This window comes from Misgurnus anguillicaudatus, chromosome 3, assembly GCF_027580225.2.
Source record: "Misgurnus anguillicaudatus chromosome 3, ASM2758022v2, whole genome shotgun sequence".
Lineage (NCBI taxonomy): Eukaryota > Metazoa > Chordata > Actinopteri > Cypriniformes > Cobitidae > Misgurnus > Misgurnus anguillicaudatus.
Window position 1 is genome coordinate 35,964,757 of NC_073339.2, and position 20,674 is coordinate 35,985,430.

Genomic DNA, 20,674 nt, shown 5'->3' on the forward strand with positions numbered 1-20,674 from the left:
TAACCATAAACCACACTGTAAAACAGTTAACTTAACTCAAACCATTTAAGTAAACCGGTTGCATTAGGCCATTTAAGTTTTATAACACATAAATTTAAGTACTGTGAACTTGAGTCATTGCAATTATGCACTTATATTTAAGTAGTGTGAACTCAATGACTCAATTTGTTTAAGTTCACAGTACTCAAATGTATGTGTTTTAAAACTAATGCAACCGGTTTACTTAAATGGGTTGAGTTGAGTTAACTTTTAGGTTTTACAATGCACGCGAACACATTGTATTATACCAAATACACAAAAATAACGTTGTTTTTTTACACTTTAATCGATACACGCATTGAGGGAGGAGCAATTGGATGTTTATCTAACCTGCATTTCATGAGCACTAATTCCATGAGCTCCACACATCCCCAGCCATGAAGGCCCTGGTGCAGCCATCGGTCTGGTCAGATCCTTTCAATCCTTCACTCTTGTCGCGCCGCTGTGGTCCTGAGGTTCAATGCACTCACTGGGAAGAATGTAAGCTACCCTGTATTAGAAGGCAAAACAGGACAGAGGATTGAAATAATGGTAAAGGTTCTGATTATCCCCACACATTCTTTCTATCAGCTACATGAAATGTTTGATCTCAGTGCTTTCATCTCCCCACCATAAGCAGTTGAGAAAAAAAGAAAGCCAGCATTCATTCTTTCTCTACAGAGCGTGAAAAATAGAAATGTGTCACTGTCTCTCTCAGTTGTGGTTGTGGAGACAAGAGAGCTTGGCTTTGAGACTTTTGGGGGGAACTTGTGATTGAAAGTTTCAGAAACCTTCGGTGTAGTGGGCTTGAATTCGACCTCTCACAAACTATGAAAGAGAGAGAGACTGGATAAAGGTCCCAGTCATCTCTCTATGGACTGAAGTAAGAGGCCGTCCTCTTGTTGATCCTGTCTTCTCTCGAACCCGTTTGAAAAATGATGATCTCTTGTCACCATTTTATTTCTACTGAAAGTCCCTTAGAGCTTCATCTACAGGGTGAGCATGATGGAGAAAGAGAGGGAGGTATAGATGAATGAGAGATAAAGAAGCACAAGCCAGTCACCAACATTTTCACACATGCATACCTTGCATATATAAATAAATTTATATTTATTCAAATTACCCTTAACTCTTCTACATGTTGCATTTCTTCTTGCATTATGTGTCTTTATATTTTTTGATTCCTCTCACACACTTGACAATAAAGCATTTTTAAGTCCAATTCCGATTCTATATATAAAAAAATCTGATTCCATACATAATTTTTTTAACTTCTATCAGTCGAACTGTGGTTCAAGTCAATATTCGGTGTCATAAGCAGGGTATTTTACTTTCACAATATGATAGATTTCGGGGCAAAACTGGATATTCTGAGATAAAGTGCACTCGTTTAGACTTCACTACCTTAAAAGCCGCTGGCACCAACTTTTTAAAAGGCTTTCTTTGGCTTCAGCTGTGGAAGCTGAAGGTCAAGTTGGCCCTCAAGAGAACAGGGTAACACTTACATTTCAAATTGTTATTTGCCATTATTGCTATAACCTTAATGGCACGGTCTCCCAACAGGGAATTTGTGACCCCCTAGGGGTTTGTGAGGGAATTGATGGGAGTTTGTGACAGGAATGACTCCACACATGTATGTGTATACTTACAATTTAAAGAAAGATTGTTTAAAATGTAACAATGTAAAGAAAAGTATTCAAAATGAGAATGTGAACATGCAAAGATCTTGTGAAATTCGTTAACTCTTAAGGGGTAAATATTCTTAAAGGTCCCGTTCTTTCTGTATTTTTGAAGCTTTGATTGTGTTTACAGTGTGCTATATAACATGTGTTTATGTTCCACGTGTAAAAAACACAGTATTTTTCACACACCTTACTTTTCTGTATAGCGCTGTTTTCACTGTCCTAAAAACTGGCTGATGTGTTCCTTGATCTATGAAGTCCCTCCTTCAGAAATACGTAACAAGTTCTGATAGTGTAGCTTGTTTAGTGTGTTGTGATTCGATAGCAGCTTAGCTTGCCGCTAGCTTAGCTGGCGACTGACGTATTCCTGTGGGCGGAGGTTAGTCAAAAAACTGTTCTAGTGACGTCATTAAAACAGGAAGTAGAGGACTGTAGTCCAAACCGGCGGTTTGCTGTATAGGCTTTGAAAGGCGAATTCTGTTAAAGAAAATATATCACATGACAGTGAACTTTGAGCTTTATAATTTTACAGGTATTATTTATACTATTATAGCAACATTACACACTAACTAGGGATTAAAAAATAGGATCAGGAAGAACGTGACCTTTAAGCCCTATAGTATAGTCAGTTTTCTTACGTGTACGCAAACGTATGCGAAAGGTCGAATGCACAACCTTGCAAAGCATAATTTATTTGACTTGAACGTGTACGCAGATGTTTAACACTTGTGTATTGCGACAAAATGCAAATGCATCTTCTTGGCTACATACTACATTCTCCTGTACAGGTTTGGGTGATTTTAACGAAATCCAGACTTAGAAGGTGTCCAGCATCAGATTTTTTTTAAAAAGCCCTTGAAGCAAATTTTTTGCACATATAAGATTAAGGTCTGAACTTACCATAATCTTTATTTTTAGAGGATTTAAAATATATTTCCTATAGAATTATTTACATTTTTTAGATTATCATTATCAAAAATTATCATTACCGCAACATGATATTACATTAAATATATGCATTTACAAACTCATGTTTTGGTAATGAGAACTAAAAAGTTGTCTAGGTACTATGACAAACAAAATTCAACTTTTATCTGGAGAGAAAAAATAAGATCTGCTTACCTGGTAGCCATCTTGAATGTCACAGTCAATTATGTCCCTTCCAACAATTTTTTTTTTTAAATGTTAGTTCATTGAGGGCTTAAACAATGATTGAAAATTGTTGCGGAGGATGAGAAAAATGTTCTTGGACACATTTATATTCCTTATTATTGTCTCTACATTTACCAATGACCAGCAAATACCACATGTTTGTTGACTGTAAATGTTTAGAGTACAACATGCATTAAAGCTTTTTATTTTTAGATTTTTTAATTATAAATATTTCCATGTCAAAAAACCCAAATCCAGTCATGGACATGTTGCGGTAATGAAAATTTCCCCCTTAAATGTGGAAAAAAACAACAAAATTGGTTTGTATGATGTCATTTGAAATCATGTGCAAAATAGTACGTGAAGAGATGTTTGTAACTGTATGCTTCTCATTTCGATACTCTTAGGGTGTTTTCACATATGTTGGTGCGCACCGTGGTGCGGCCTCGGAGCGCACCAAAATACATTGTATCATTTTTCAGTTAGTGCGGTCCATGTTCACATATTATTTTTTTTACTGTACTCGAAATGCCGCACCGTACACCACGTGACAACGGTCAGCCCTGCCATTGGTCTCTGACAGCTCTTACCGTCTCATGACCACCCCCACGTTTCCACGACAACCAGCCTGACAGGGAGAGCGCAGCTATCAGAATGTGGAGAAGTTTGCGAAGTTTCTTTGCTTTAACGTGAAATTGCGTAGCTGTTCTATTAAAGCCTTTCTCACGGAGATGTTTGCTAAAAGCCCGTAATGTCACTATTTGTGTGTGGAGGACAGCTATGCATTTATAAAATCATCAGCTCAAACGTAAAGGAGACAGCAGTGTTCACACCACAGGTGGGTCGCCCCAGAGTTCGGCGGCAGCCGCTCCGAGACCACCTGTTTAGAGCGGTCTCGGAGAGGTCGTTTAGTGCGCACCCGAGTGCGACTGTTCTGTTCACACTGACCCAAACGAACCGTACTCTGAGCGACACGTCATTTGGGCCGACCTAAACAGTGTATATGTGAAAACACCCTTACTTTGCATTTACTTTTTATCAAAATGTTTCATGACACCTCATAAGTCTAATTTCGCGGGAATCCCCCATATGCGCGACCTACAGTACACATGGTTATAAAAATCTATTCTGACTACTCTGATGACAAAATTTGCTCCATGCACAATGTACGCGGACCCTTGTGTATTCGTAATAATGGGACTATACTTCTAGCTTTAATCATAGTGGTTTTGGTTAAAAGAAAGTGTCAGTAAAAGCGACAGTACCTTTTGGACAAGACTTTATGTTTTGGGCTGAGACAGAAACAGTGTACAGAAGTCTCTTTAAACAACAAAAGAATATGGCTATTTGTCTATTGGTTCATTTGAATCAGTGACCTGTAGCAAGGCCGCCTAGTGGTGCGCCCAGTGACCTGTAGCAAGGTCACTAGGTGCACCACTTGGCGGCCATTTTTGCACACCTCAGGGCAGATATTCAGTCATGCAAAATTAAAGTCTTGTCTACCTAAAAAGGGGGAAGACAGATATTTCTAAAATCACATGCTAAAATTAGAATTAAACAACATATTTCTGACCAACAATTAAGCTATCAACTGTATCATAATTTTTGTTTCTTAGGCTCAAATTGGGCTAAACACCTTTTTTAATATTATGTTATTTTGGCAGGCATGTGGCACATATTATCAAATGCCTTGCAAGACTTTGTTTTGAACCCTTTCCCCATAGTAAATCAATCTTTATTGATTGATGATTGGTTATTTTAACTGGAAGGTGGGACATCTGTTGCCAGAGCGGCCATATTGAGCATTTCTGCATTGTCCCCTACACTGTCAGAAAGAAAGGTGTAAAATTGTACCCCCAGTCACTGGGGTGGCACCCTAGGGTTCCGTTTTGTACCTTTACAGGTATACTAAACAGAATACAATGTTGTACCTTTTCAGCTACATGAGTCTATTGTGTACCTTTAAAAGTACAGTTAACTGTTGTACCAAATTGTTCATAAAAATGTGTATACGTGGTAAAAGCAGTGCCCAATCGTATTATATACAATATCTTTGTCTCTAGAATGATTATTATTTTTGTGCAAGGGCAAACCAGAGCACAAGTGAATGAGACTGGTAATCGAAACAATGCTGGTTAGACCCCACAGGGCGAGTCATGATTTATCACTGTTGTGCTATGTGTGTCACTGTGATAAGTTCATGTTGACATCACTGAAGACACTTCCACCTGCCCTGGTCGAATGGCAAACAATAGCGACTCTAGATTCGACTCCATCCAGCTTTCATGACCGTACGTGATGGACATGTTTGTCGCTCGACCCTATCTTTTTCCCGCGCGCATGCATATTTTGCATGCTCACTGCGGGTCAAAAGGGCAGCTTGTCACCATATTGTTTGGCAGTGTAGAACCAGTGGAGTACATGAAAATGACGAAAAGGACAAGAACTACAACAGGAAAAACTGTCGGCAGTCACATCCCACTGTAAAATGACATTTTGGCTTAGTGATGTCATTGCAAAGGCAGGCACACCAACACACACACACGTACCTCTGTTGAGTCTGTCCTAATAAAAGCATAATGAGTCCTGCTCCTGTCAAAGGGAAAAAAGAAGGGACTGGACAAAGAAAGGGATGAGGAGAGAGAGGGCGAGAGACAGCAAGATATAGAGGGAGAACGTAGTAGCCTCATCCCTAACAGATGTGAAACTCCTGCTGGCACCACATTAAATTGATAGACTGCAGTGTCAATGCCTCCTTCATCTCTCTCTCTCTCTCTCTCTCTCTCTCTCTCTCTCTCTCTCTCTCTCTCTCTCCACACACACACACACACACACACACACACACAAACACACATTCCTTTTTTCTTTACATCTTATTCTTTTTCCTTGTCTTCCTTTCAAGATTTATCCATCCATTAAGATTTAAATTTATCTTGTAGACAAAATTTTACAATTACAATTTTATTTTAAATGTTTTCAAAACACATGATTTGGACTAAATAATGAAGATAAAGCAACCAATAAGAGTTTAGATAGCTGAAAACAATTGTAAATCCATCTCAGGGTGAGATTTCAAAAGAGCTGATAAAATGTAAAAGCTTTATTTCTACAAACTATAGTGGCTACTTTGCTGATACTAAAATATAACCAAGTTTATTTTTTTAGTCACAACAAATTCTCGAAGTTGCATAATTCACATAATTCCCAGAGTTTGAAAAATGTTAAAAAAAAAGTATGAATAAACTGTAAGTAAGTGACTTTAAACATTTGAACGATAGTATACCTCTGTGCATTTGCAGAAATATTTCATGCAAGAGACTAGTGTTTGAGAAACATTTGGAGTATTTTTAGACTCTAGTCTTTGTGTAACAATTGATGCAAAGCCAGATAGATTCTGCTGTCTTATATTTTATGATAAGCCAGTGGCATTTTATTACAGCAGGACAATGACAAAAGACTAATTTTTGAAGAGGAGCCAGCGCTTTTTGATTTGTGTGCCGGCTCAGATACACACCAGGGGTTTCTCGAAAATGCTCGTAAGTACACTGAAAGTAGTCAACTTCCCAGAAGCGAAAAAGGTTTTGCATTAAAAATGTTGTTTAGACTTAAAACATACATTTTACTTTGCAGACACAAGATAAAAATGCTACGTTCGTGAAATATTTTGGTTTTAGTGAGCATGTAGTGAGACGTTTTATCATTGGGACAATGCTGTGAGTGTTTTGAAAAATATTACTATGGTTCTCATCTCATATCCAAAGGTACAGGTCATCATATACAATAAATCTTTGGGGTAGTATTTAAAAACTAAAGCCTAAAGTCCAGTAATCTGTACTCATTTATGTCTAATAGGCACAATAATAATCTTTTAAATTTTAATCCTTTCATTTTTCATATTTAAAAATGTTTGTATGCTGCTGCGCATGCAAGTCCATGTCTACGCGTGTTGTCATCCCGTTTATAGGCACATATTTTTAATGTGCTGTTTTAATAACAAAAAATATTGCGCCATAGACTTTAGACCAGATTTTAGTTGCTCAGTGGCATAGTCTATTTTAGTTACCTCAAAATAGCATCGCGCCAACAATGTGCCTGATAGACACAAAATGAATGCAAATGCACTTGCTATTTAAATATTGTGGTGCTGAGCATGAAAAGGATAAATGCGTCAGGCTGAAACTAGCAAAAAATACTTGCGTCGCATTGCAGCAGGTATATGGTAGGGCCCTTAAATTGGTAACACCTAAACTATTTACAGTAAACATTTTTAACTTAAAATTTTCACTCAAATGTAGCAAATTTAAGTTAAAAAAAACGTAACATTTTTAAGGGTTACCAATTGAAGTAATTTTTAAGTTGATCCAACTTTAACTTTTTACAGTGCATTGATGTGGCAAATGTTGTGTAAAAAACATTGATGTAACGTCAAAGTAACATTTAGGTGGATGTTATAGACAGCTTCATCGAACGCACACGCGTTGACGCAGTTACGTGCCTGAACTGAGGTGAACTTCTGGTCTGTATTAATTTATCAGCCTGGCTAGTGGCTAAACTTATCTCTGAAACAAGTACCGTGTCGAAAATAAAATGTTTTGGTTTGCTTAAGACGAGATGAGACGTTGAGCATGGATCACAACTGTGCGGAGAGGTTTGGTAGCCAGGCAAGAATTCAAGGACCTGTAGATTTTACACAATAACGATAGCTTAGTGTAATAGTTCATACACGTTAGGTATGATATATGAATGAAGATAATTTACTTGTAATTTATTTACCTTGTTATCAGAAATAAACTACTGTAAAAAGACTCTCAAGGAATTTGCGTTTAGTACACAAAAGCCGTTTGTTTATGTTGTTGCTCCTAAAAATAGGTTTTATTTACCAAAAAGACGACCACAGAAAAACTTTAACAATATGAATTTAGCCAAATTGTTACAAAAAATATGTAGATGACACCAAAGTCTCATATTTGATCTTTTTGTCTTTCTCTTTCTTACTTGTACTGTTTAACGATTGATAAACAATTAATTATGAAAATAATGCACAGACGCCGACATATGTTGTAACAGGTTGGTGGTAATGAGGTTACTTAACTGTTGCAAGGGGACGTGCTAACAATGTCATAACGTAAACTTTGGAACTTTGTAAAAATGGTTATTTATTAAACCTGGCATCTGTCATATTCCCCCGGTTTCACATTCAAGGCTTCAGGCTAGTCCTAGGCCAAAACATATGTCGGAGCTCTCTCAACAGAAAATAACTTGCACCGACAAATCTTAAAATGTGTGCCATTCATTTGTCTTACGATACACACCAGTATGTTTATAAAAGATGCTTAAACATCTTAATTTACCTAAGGTCAAAGAAGAGGGACGCATGCCAGATTTATGATGCTTGAATTGTAAGATACTGATGAGAAATGTGTTTTTGTTGAAAATAAAGCCTTGAGATTGTGTATTTTTGAAATCTTCTCTGAAACGTGATTTACTAGGATCTGTTTCTCAGAGAAACATCTTGCAGGAGACATCAGCAAAAGCTTCAATTTGATCTCAGTTTAATTTCATTGCTGTCTGGAAGAAACAACGTAGATTTTAAAGGGAACTGACTTGTGGTTTTTCTTTTCTATGGGCACACTAACCACTGTGTCACATCTGAAGGGTCATTGGTAAGAATGTGAGTGAAGAGACCTTTACTCTCCTGATTATACTTATCCCAAAGAGTAAATGACGAGGAAGGGCAACTGTGATAGCTGTGATTTTAGTAAAGTGACTGATACAGACTGATAGTTTTAAACAATGTCATTTGACAACATCGTACGAATCTTGAGTTGCGAGGAAAAGCCATGCAGTTCTCCGGAATGTTTTACATCCCCTTTAACGGTGAATATGAACTGCTACCATCTGGACCGAGGTATAGGGTACCATTTGTACGGATTCCTCAAGCATAAATATATTTCATACCCTCCAGTATAGCTCTGCTACACAATCTCTTGTGATATTTCAGCTGTGATCCTGTTTTTTCAAAGTTTTATTGTTTGATGTTGGTCATAATTTAATGTGCTTGTTCGTATTGTCAGTTATGGTGTTGGATATTAATGAAGTGCCACAGATACAAAGAGAATTTCGAAAGGACAAATAAATGAAATAACTAATTTAACTAATACACAATTTGTTCTGTCTTTCTCCGCTGTTATTTGCCTAAAAACCAAAACAAACAGCACTTCTTATGCATTTAAAGAGCACCTATTGTCCAATTCACGTTTTAAAATTTCCTTTGGTGTGTAAGTGTGTATTAGTACATGTTAACGATATGCAAAAGGTACATACCCCAAAGTAAACGATCGTCTTCAATGTAAATCTCTTTTCTTGGACAACCACAAACACACGGATTGTAGGCAACAGTTTACTTCCTGGGATTGGTAATGTACACAAGACCGACATTATCATAATTCCTTCTGCTTCGGACTTACAGCCTGTAAGTTAACTCCTGTTACCAACCAAATCTTTCAAACATGGTAAGGAGCGTCATGTTTCCGGCTGACCTCAGAGGTATTCAGGCTAATCACAACGTACAGATTAGCTGGCCAATCAGAGACACTGAGTTTTTCAAATCCATGTGTTTCAGGAAGAGAGTGAAAACTGGAGCTACAAAAAAGATGAATGAACTCTTTAGGTGCAAATATGTACTTTGTACAAAATTAAAGGCTTTAAACTATTTTTATTACTCTCTGCATTTGCCGGACAAAAAGATATCTCATCATAAATTTATCCCATTAGTCCCATAATAAATTTGATTCCGGAATTTTTTTTTGGTCGCACTAAATGAGACACTTTAAACTTAAATACACCCCCATAACCACTTTAAAGACACATGCAGCACCTGTGGTAGATTGTCAGTATCCTCTTTCACACAGTAATTTCGCTAAATTACCATAAACTTACCAGAATGACTTCGTAAATACGAGTAAATAAAACGTTTTTTATTCACACACGCAACAACGTCAGATATCATTCACACACCAGTACCAAAATACCGGAAAACTCTGTCAGAGAGCGGAAGTCTCCTCTAAACCACCGCACGGCGAGGTTGGTTTTGTAAACAATGGCAAGATATGACTTTAAATCTACGGTCTATATATATATTTTTTTTTCTGTAGCCCACGTTACCAGTAAATTACTGGTAATATTACACCTTCTCTTAAGGTACATTCACACTGGGCGTAAGCATTAACGCTTCTCATTGACTTTTAATGGGGTGGCGTCATGCGTTGCAGAACTGAATTGTGGATTCGTCAACTTCGCGTCACTGCCGTTGCTAGCGACAGAAGTTGAACATTTCTCAACTTTTCAAGCGCCAACACGTGCGTCAGCCAATCAGATCGCCTTATGCAAAAACCTAGTGCGAGCCAGCCAATTACATTCATGCATGGCCGGACCATGTGTTGCGGCCACTATGATTGGCTGTTAGCCACGCTTAAGACAAGCCTTCCATCAAGCGTTACCGATTTCGCCCCATGTGAATGTACTGTTACTGGTAAATTGTAAATTACTAGTATTTAAAAAAAATTGTCTTGTTTACATGATCTTATAACTGCATACAATACTGTATGTGTAAAAGTTAATGGTGGTGGTCTTCCATTGATTTCCCCCACAATGTTAACAAAACCTCACACACAAACACACATCAGTTGTTCAGCGTCAATATGTTAACGTTTTTTTTTGTCACCTCTTATTTCCTCCCACCTACTTTAAGCCAAACCTCAACACCTCGACACAACTCTCACCTCTCCGTCTCTCTCTCTATACTCAATAGCTCATTCTACACACTGTGCACAGTTTCCTTATTCAAAGAGTGTGAAGCAGTGCTGGTGTGCAGTGAATACATACGGTCAGCTTTGCCTGTTATCTTCAGATTCCAGCCCAACCAACTCAAGGAACCGACCTGTTCATAAAAAATGATTTATTGTGATCATATACATACCCTTACGAAAAAGAAGTATACTTCAAGTTCATTTTATTAAGTATACTTAAGTAATGTTGGAGTAAAGTTTTAAGTATACTTTATGTAGTAAGTGTACTAACATTTATGTTCTAGTAGTATACTTGTAAGTGTACTGCTTGAATACCGCTTGGGACTAAATTGGCCCACTTTTAGTATATAAAAGTATACTTCTAAGTGTACTATAAGTGTAAGAGTAGTCAACTTTAAGTGTACAACTAGTGCACAATTAGTTCTTCATTTGTACTGCAAGTCAACTCATTAGTATACTAGTAGTTTTCTAGACTTATACTTCAAGTGTACATGCGAATGTTCTGTTAGTGTACTCTTAGTAAACTAGTAGGTTACTAATTTTGTGCTGCAGGTATACTTCCAAGTGTTCTTTTAATTTATTTTTAGTTAACTAGTAGTTTACTAGTCATATACTTCAAGTGTACATGCAAGTGTTCTGTTAGTGTACTCTTAGTAAACTAGTAGGTTACTAATTTTGTGCTGCAGGTATACTTCCAAGTGTTCTTTTAATTTATTTTTAGTTAACTAGTAGTTTACTAGTCATATACTGAAAGTGTACATGCAAGTTGTCTGTTAGTGTACTCTTAGTAAACTAGTAGGTTACTTATTGTATGCTGCATGTGTAACAAAGCACTTTGACACTGAGAATACATCTGCAGGTTTTTATTAAACACTCATATTCCAACAGGCAAAGTCAAACAACAGCAATGTCAGGCAGGCAAACCGCTCAGCAATGACAGCCAGTACAAATCAAGACTTTGCGCTAACTGAATGTTTCCAGAGAGTTTATATAGGCTGTCCAATGAGCTTCAGGTGGCAGAGTAATCAGTCCAGGTATGAGGGATTGTGGGAAATGGAGTCCAGAACGAAAGTTAATTTTCAGGGGATTCAGCCATATATATAGATACATATACAACCTCAAATCAGAAAAAGTTGGGACACTGTAGAAATTTTGAATAAAAAAGGAATGGAATAATTTATAAATCTCATAAACTTATATTTTATTCACAATAAAATATAGATAACATATCAAATGTTGAAAGTGAGACATTTTGAAATGTCATGCCAAACATTGGCTCAATTTGGATTTTATGAGAGCTACACATTCCAAAAAAGTTGGGACAGGTAGCAATAAGAGGCCGGAAAAGTTAAATGTACATATAAGGAACAGCTGGAGGAGGACCAATGTTTAGGAATAGGAATGGTGTCCCATTCTTCTCTAATACAGGCTTCTAGTTGCTCCACTGTCTTAGGTCTTCTTTGTCGCATCTTCCTCTTTATGATGCACCAAATCTTTTCTATGGGTGAAAGATCTGGACTGCAGGCTGGCCATTTCAGTACTCAGATACTTCTTCTACGCAGTCTTGATGTTGTAATTAATGCAGTATGTGGTCTGGCATTGTCATGTTGGAAAATGCAAGGTCTTCCCCGAAAGAGACAACGTCTGAATGGGAGCATATGTGGTTATAGAACTTGGATAAACCTTTCAGCATTGATGGTGCCTTTCCAGATGTGTAAGCTGCCCATGCCACACGCACTCATGCAACCCCAAACCATCAGAGATGCAGGCTTCTGAACTGAGCGCTAATGACAACTTGGATTGTCATTGTCCTCTTTAGTCCGGATGAAATGGCGTCCCAGTTTTCCAAAAAGAACTTCAGATTTTGATTCGTTGGACCACAGAACAGTTTTCCACTTTGCCAAAGTCCATTTTAAATGACCCTTGCCCAGGGAAAATGCCTGTGCTTCTGGATCATGTATAGATATGGCTTCTTTTTTGACCTATAGCGTTTTAGCTGGCAACAGCGAATGGCACAGTGGATTGTGTCCACTGACAATGTTTTCTGGAGCCCATGTTATGATTTCCATTACAGTAGCATTCCTGTATGTGATGCAGTGCCGTCCCGAAGATCCAAAATGATCCAATATTTGGCATTTTTTTATTTATTATTTTTGTTTGATTAGCTCACTGATAGCATACGAAAGATTTAGCTTCAAATTGAAAGTACAATTAAAAGGTATATGTCAAGTATAAAAATTAATACACAGGAACATATTGTACTTTAAGTGCAATGTATATATATTTATAGTATGATGTTAAGTTCACTTAAAGTAGTAAAGTAGTATAGTAAAAGAATACTTGCAAGTATACCTGCAGCACACAATTAGTAACTTACTAGTTTAATAAGAGTACACTAACAGAACAATTGCATGTACACTTTCAGTATGACTAGTACACTACTATTTAACTAAAAGTATAGTAAACGAATACTTGCAAGTATACCTGCAGCACACAATTAGTAACTTACTAGTTTACTAAGAGTACACTAACAGAACAATTGTATGTACACTTCAAGTATGACTAGTACACTACTAGTTAACTAAAAGTATAGTAAAAGAATACTTGCAAGTATACCTGCAGCACACAATTCGTAACTTACTAGTTTAATAAGAGTACACTAACAGAACAATTGCATGTACACTTTCAGTATGACTAGTACACTACTAGTTAACTAAAAGTATAGTAAAAGAATACTTGCAAGTATACCTGCAGCACACAATTAGTAACTTACTAGTTTAATAAGAGTACACTAACAGAACAATTGCATGTTCACTTTCAGTATGAGTACTAGTTAACTAAAAGTATAGTAAAAGAATACTTGCAAGTATACCTGCAGCAGTAAATTAATAACCTAGTTTACTAACACTAAAGATTCTCCATAAAGATAATATACATTTGTACACTACATATACTTTCAAAATGTACTTAAAATATACTGTTTCTAAAGAATGCTAAATAATGTATTTTATAAATATGCTGTTAGTGCATTATTATAATGATAACTTTAACAGATAAAGTATACCTAAAGTAAACTTTAAAATAAGTTCAAATTATTATACTTTAAAAATTGCACAGAACTTTATCTCCAAGTATATTTTTTTAAAGTATAATTTTAGAAAATATACTAAATTATAATTATTTTGAAATATGTTAAAAGTTTAATTGTAAGCAAATATGTTGTAAGCATACTTTCAATATATTCAAAGTAGTAAATTTCTTTCTAAGTATATTTGTAATGTATATTGCAAAGTTAAATATACTTGAAATACAATAAAGTATATTTATTTTTCACCAGGGCTATTCATTCATTCATTACTTTATACTATATAAGTATATGTCAGTAAACAAGTATAGGCCAAATATACTTAGACATTTCTGTCAGTATAGGTCAAGTATACTTTATTACAATTTAAGTATATTTCTGAGAAAGACCTAAAGTACATTTTAGAAAAGTACATAAAAAGTAAACTGAAAGTATACTTTCTTATTTTAAGTTTAAAAGAAGTATACTTTAAGCACACTTGAATAAACTTCTTTTTCGTAAGGGTAGTCCTTCCATGATTGTGCGAAGTGGGTAATGGACTGTCCCCTAGAGACTGCAGTATATTGTTATTTTACCGTCACTTAAACATTTACATAAATATGAAGGGTATGGAGGTCAGGAAGCGTTGAGAGACAGCATGTCCAATGCAAAGTCTTGTTAGGGCCCCAGCAAGACAGCGTTACCTAGGCAGACACCTTCTTACAAGAAGGCTGTCTCAAAATGTAGGTGGCATAATAATGCATTGTTTTGGGGGCGAAAGTAGCATAAATAGGCAGAATGCAATCCCAGAATGCATTGTGACAAACTTCAGTCTAAGACATTCACAACCAAAAAGTGTTTTTGCTGTGTTGTTACCTTAGCAACATGCTACTGTGAAACTTACTTGTGGTGTTTCTCAAACGCGAGGATGTGTCCTAGCAAGGCTGCATATCTCAGCTGCCACATCATCACACATCATCGAAGGAGATCTCAGTCGAAAGGATGCTTCGAAGGCATCCTTTGTTTCATGCCGCTTTATCGGGCCACTTTTGAAGGATGGATGAGCTGTATCTTTAATGCCCTCAAATCTCCCACAATCCTTTGCACACATTCAAAAAACATTGCAAAAATTAAATTGGCACTTTCGTAATTTCATTCTACAATATAAGACAAACATTGGTAGGAAACGAGTGGGCACAGAGCTCACCCAATTTCAGTATGAAATGTAAGACAAAAACATGTTTTACGCACAAAGACATTGATTTTTTTGTAAATAATCACAATGTTAAACTGCAAATTTTGAATATAACTTGGGAGACCACAAACAGTGGATATATGATTCTCATTCACAGTAGCCTACTGATACTGAGGGGGCTTATCATCAAAATCTGACATTTTCTATGTTTACGTGCTATAACTGGGTCCCGGTGCTTCTATCAACCTAGAAAATGTGAAAAAGATCAACTCAGTAACTTAGTTTTGGTAAACCATTCTCTGCAAGCATGTAAAAAATAGGCCATTGAATTTTGGCTCTTCTTGTGATGTCAGAAGGGGATAATACCGACCCTAAATCTGCACTATCCAACAACGGCACTGCCATTTAGTGCAGAGATCAGCTCATTTGCATTTTAAAGGACACACCCAAAATGGCAAATTTTTGCTCACACCTACAAAGTATTTTATTTAAAAAGAAATTTTAACATGTTATAATAAATTATCTATATGTTATGTTGAGCTAGAACTTCACATATGTACTGTGGGGAAACCAAAGATTTATTTTACATTTATAAAAAAGGTCTTGAGAAATGTCTCCTTTAATTGAAAGTTTTTGTGGTGATACTTTGCATTATCTTTACCTTCTCATTTTAAAGTTTTCATGCAATACAATGGGGCGGGAACCGTTATTCTTGCATTTAAAGTTGTGGAGGACTCTAACCTTGAACTGTCAGGGTGACCTTCCTAGGGCGCGCCCTCGCATTTGAGAAACACTTTGTTATTAGTTGACAGCTGATTTATAAGTACTTTTAGAGTAATAGTTGCTAGAGGTGTTACAATAAATTAATTTTGATTGGTACATCGACCATATTACTAACAATAGGATGTATCGATGCAACGCATATAAAATCTGTGCATATATTTGCTCAATATAAAAGGACCCAAATTTTTTACACTCTCTATGTTTTTGCAATGTCCATTTGTGACCAAAAACATTATTTGCACTGATATGTTTGTAGCAATAGCCAACAATACATTGTATAGGTCAAAATTAATTATTATTTTTCTCTTTTTTGCCAAAAATCATTAGGAAATTATGTAAAGATCATGTATATTGTGTAACTGTAAATATATTAAAACATTATTTTTGTGCATTTGGACACCTTTATAGGCAATTTCCTCAATATTTAGATTTTTTGCACTCTCAGATTCCAGATTTTCAAATAGTTGTATCTCGGCCAAATTTTGTCCTATCCTAAACAAACCATACATCAATAGGGAAACCTATTTATTCAGCTTCAGATGATATATAAATCTCAATTTCAAAAAATTGACCCGTACGGTGACTGGCTTTGTGGTCCAGGGTCACAAAACTTCAGCGGCATGCAGGAAATCCTCAATCTAAACAACCTGCAATGCCATAAACTGGAAATTCAGTGACCTTCAATATTACTAAAATATATGTTTATATATATTTTTTGACTCGGCCTTGAGGTCCATGTGGAGAAAAGTCAAAAGTTCTTTGCAAACTCGAGAAAAATACAGTGCCGAGGAACTGCACAGCCTATGGCATAAACAACCGGGTAGGGGACTGTTATCAGCTAAGCACTCTCTATTTGTGTGTATACGTGTGTCTCTCTGTGTGTGTGTGTTATTATCAGCTGTGTACTCGACTCTAATCCTTGCAAAATCCCCTGAAACCAGCCAGCATCACGAGGACTACCTGACCAAGGCTATCTGTGTGTGTGTGCATATATGTGTTTATGTTAGGGCAGAGGACTTTGCGTGAATGTGTGTGTGTGTGTGTGTGTGTGTGTGTGTATGATCTATAGGGGCAGAGCGATAGCTATGTTTGGTTTGCATTCACAGTGTGTGCTCATGGGAAAGTTGCCCATCAGCACCGTTTACACTGTCCTGCCATGCACACGCATGCACTCCGCAAAGGGGAAACCCAAACAAAACCTTCATCTATCCACAGATTGTTTATGGCACGTTTCCTCATTACACCAACAATATGCGGCGAGATCACACCGTTCATGTACAAACACAAAACACACACATTTCTGAAATGTCTTCTGCTCCACAGGCTTCCCAGTGCGGGAATTTCTCTCCTCCGAGCTGTGACAGTTAATTATAAACCGCTTCCTGGTTATGACTCAGCGTACGCATATTCTGCACCCGGTTTCAAGCAGATAGCAGCCATGTTGTCTTCGCGCACCCCCCCCTCCATCGAATCGGCTTGGTTTTTAAAAAGAGTGCCAGAGGGTGAATCGGAGATGTGGAGAAAGCAAGGATAGAGGATGCTTAAGAAGGTGAGGTGCCAACCTGTGGGACCTTCACGGTTATAGATGAAAGGACATTTTTGGACAGCAGCCGCGGATCTGACGTACCGCAGGGAAATCCCTTGCTGGTGCTGTCAGTCTGTGAAAGAACAAAGTGAAAATAACACAAAGCACCAGCGAGCTGATCAGCATGAACGTTATAATGTTAAAATAATAGTTTGGATGTGACTGGAAACTCATTGTGGCGCATTTGAATATGGGAAGTGGCAATTGCAACATGTTTAACTTTCATAATCTGACATTTCTCTAGTGGAACAGAATATTGAGTGGAAAGTAATGTGAAGTGGGAGCTAATTGGCTTAGACATGGTAGGAAATTATATCATTGGTTAATGTTTATTTTCCTCTATCTTGAGATTGCATCAGATGAATTGTAATTATTAGATTTACATTTAACATATTTTAAAGACACTGTTATCCAAAAAACTTGTTCTGTGTGATCGGCACAAGAACACAAATGTGACATCGACGATCGATCGCGAAAACTATGATCGTATGGGTTAATTTTATTTGTGGTTGTTATGCCAGCATTTGGAGGTCTGCATTACAAGCGCCTTTGGTCCATAGTAAAGACTGGGGGCGTGTTTAACTTCATGTTGCGTTGCGCCGACCGAACAGCATTATGACATCAGTACCATGATACAAAAGCAAGCTGAGAAGTCCGCTACCAAAGCACTGCCGCCACCCTGCCAACACTTTTTTACATCACTGTATGTACTCTACTGGTCTGCACAACCAGTAGAGTACATACAGTGATGTAAAAAAGTGTTGGCTCCCCTCCAGATTTCGTATGTTTTTTGCATATTTGTCACACTTTAATGTTTCAGATCATCAAACTAATTTAAATATTACTCAAAGATAACACAAGTAAACACAACGTGCAGTTTTTATATGAAGGTTTTTTATAACTAAGGGAAAACAAAACCCAAACCCACATGGCACTGTGTTTGCCCCCTAAACCTAATAACTGGGTGGGCCACCCATAGCAGCAACTACTGCAATCAAGCATTTGCGATAACTTGCAACGAGTCTGTTACAGCGCTGTGGACGAATTTGGGTCTACTAATCTTTGCAAAATTGTTGTAATTCAGCCACATTAGAGGGTTCCCAAGCATGAACCGGCTTTTAAAGGTCATGCCGCAGCATCTCAATAGGATGTAGGTCAGGACTTTGACTAGGCCACTCCAAAGTTTTTATTTTGTTTTTCTTCAGCCATTCAGAGGTGGACTTGCTGGTGTGTTTTGGGTCATTGTCCTGCTGCAAAACCCAAGTTTGCTTCAGCTTGAGGTCACAAACAGATGGCCGGACATTGCCTTCAGGATTTTTGGTAGACAGCAGAATTCATGGTTCCAATTATCACAGCAAGTCTCCAGGTCCTGAAGCATCAAAACAGCACCAGAACATCACACTACCACCCCCATATTTTACTGTTGGTATGATGTTCTTTTTCTGAAATGTGATGTTACTTTTACGCCAGACGTAATGGGACACACACACCTTCCAAAAAGTTCAACTTTTGTCTCGTCAGTCCCCTGAGTATTTTCCCAAAAGTCTTGGGGATCATTAAGAAGTTTTCTGGCAAAACTGAGACGAGCCTTTGTGTTATTTTTGCTCAGCAGCGGTTTTTTGTCTTGGAACAGGCCGTTTTTGCGCCCAGTCTCTTTCTTTTGGTGGAGTCATTAACACTGACCTTAACTGAGGCAAGTGAGGCATGCAGTTCTTTGGATGTTGTTATGGGGTCTTTTGTGACCTCTTGGATGAGTCTTCACTGCGCTCTTGGGGTAATTTCGGTCGGCCGGGCACACCTGGCAAGGTTCCCCAATGTTTCATGTTTTCGCCATTTGTGGATAATGGCTCTCACTGTGGTACGCTGAAGTCCCAAAGCTTTAGAAATGGCTTTATAACCTTTTCCAGACTGGTAGATCTCGGTTACTTTCTTTCTCAGTTGTTTCTGAATATCTTTGGATCTCGGCATGATGGCTAGCTTTTGGGGATCTTTTGGTCTTCTTCACTTTGTCAAGAATGTCCTATTTAAGTGATTTCTTGATTCCAAACAGGTGTGGCAGTAATCAGGCCTGGGTGTGGCTACCCAAATTGAACTCAGGTGTGATAAACCACAGTTAAGTTACGTTTTAACAGAGCGGCAAGCACTTTTGCCCACAGGGCCATGTACTTTTGGATTTTCCTTTAATAATAAAAACATTCATTTAAAAACGGCATGTTGTGTTCACTTGTTATCTTCGACTAATATTTAAATTTGTTTGATGATCTCAAACATTAAAGTGTGACGAAATGCAATAACATAAGAACTCTGGAGGGGGGCCAACACCTTTTAACACCACTGTATCTATATCTGTATCTGTATAATATTTTTATGTTGTATTAAGGCTATCATGTACTGTAGAAAGTGCTTAAGTTCTAGTTTCACTTCACACAGCCATTCCTGATAGAGGTTTCTGTTTTTTCTTAAAACATTACCTTCATTAATAATCTATTACTTGTTCATTTTTCTGTCATAATTTCTTCAACCCCTCAACTCTTAAATGCGATTAATCAAGTGCTTGTTTTTCAAACCTGTGGATTACTCAAAATGAAAAAATACAAAAATAGTGTTCGATCATTTCATAACACTTTTTCATCATTGCTACACCTAATAAGGGTGTACAGCTGTGCCCCTACTGGCACATGAGCAATGTAAAGTCAATATTGAGTAATATATATGAGTAATGGGTTTGTTCCCAGAAAGCACAGGAACTGATACAGTACAATGCATACCTTCAATGCACTCGTAAGTTGCTTTGGATAAAAGCATCTGCCAAACCCATAATATATGTGTATCTCTCATCTGAAAATGAAACTGCTTCACTTCACTGACCACCTCGACTCTGGCCAATATCCGGTGATGGCATGATTCAGACCCGTTTTAACTGCACGGCATGAATCAATACAGCCAGAGAGGCTCTGCATTGTAGGGTGGACTTTTAAAAATACACACAGTCGGTTACATCTTATCAGATTTTTTCGTTCCGTCTGTTATGTCTCAAAATATTGGTTCCGTGCAACAGACCTTCCAGTATGAATGCAGCCAAGATGTGTCCTTTAGATTTTTGCACTTCATTACCCCAAAAGCTGAAGGTTCGTGGCTGGTGCTGCTTCTAATACCCACGTTCTGCATTTTAAATAGATGCTCAGCCTTTCAGTTGCAAATTACCTCTCTGATTAACACTATGACATTTTAAGTATTGAATTTATGCTTTTGTTTAAAGAAACAGACTTAATTCTTAAGTCTCTATGTATTTTGGGAGAGGTCCTCTCTGGTTCATGCAAAATTTATTTAATCAGGGTTCGCAAATGTTCAGCCTTTTCGACTCTTTACTAACTCGTCAAGTCCTAC

General features: G+C 37.4%; 1 protein-coding gene and 1 long non-coding RNA gene across 2 annotated transcripts in view; both read left to right on the top strand.

The window, feature by feature from the left end:
• LOC141363191 (uncharacterized) overlaps positions 1–20,674 on the top strand; it is a 479,244-nt gene that overhangs the window by 94,318 nt on the left and 364,252 nt on the right. The gene's annotated exons all lie outside the window — the stretch shown is intronic.
• Positions 1–20,674, top strand: part of LOC129444805 (zeta-sarcoglycan) — a 399,770-nt gene that overhangs the window by 63,051 nt on the left and 316,045 nt on the right. The gene's annotated exons all lie outside the window — the stretch shown is intronic.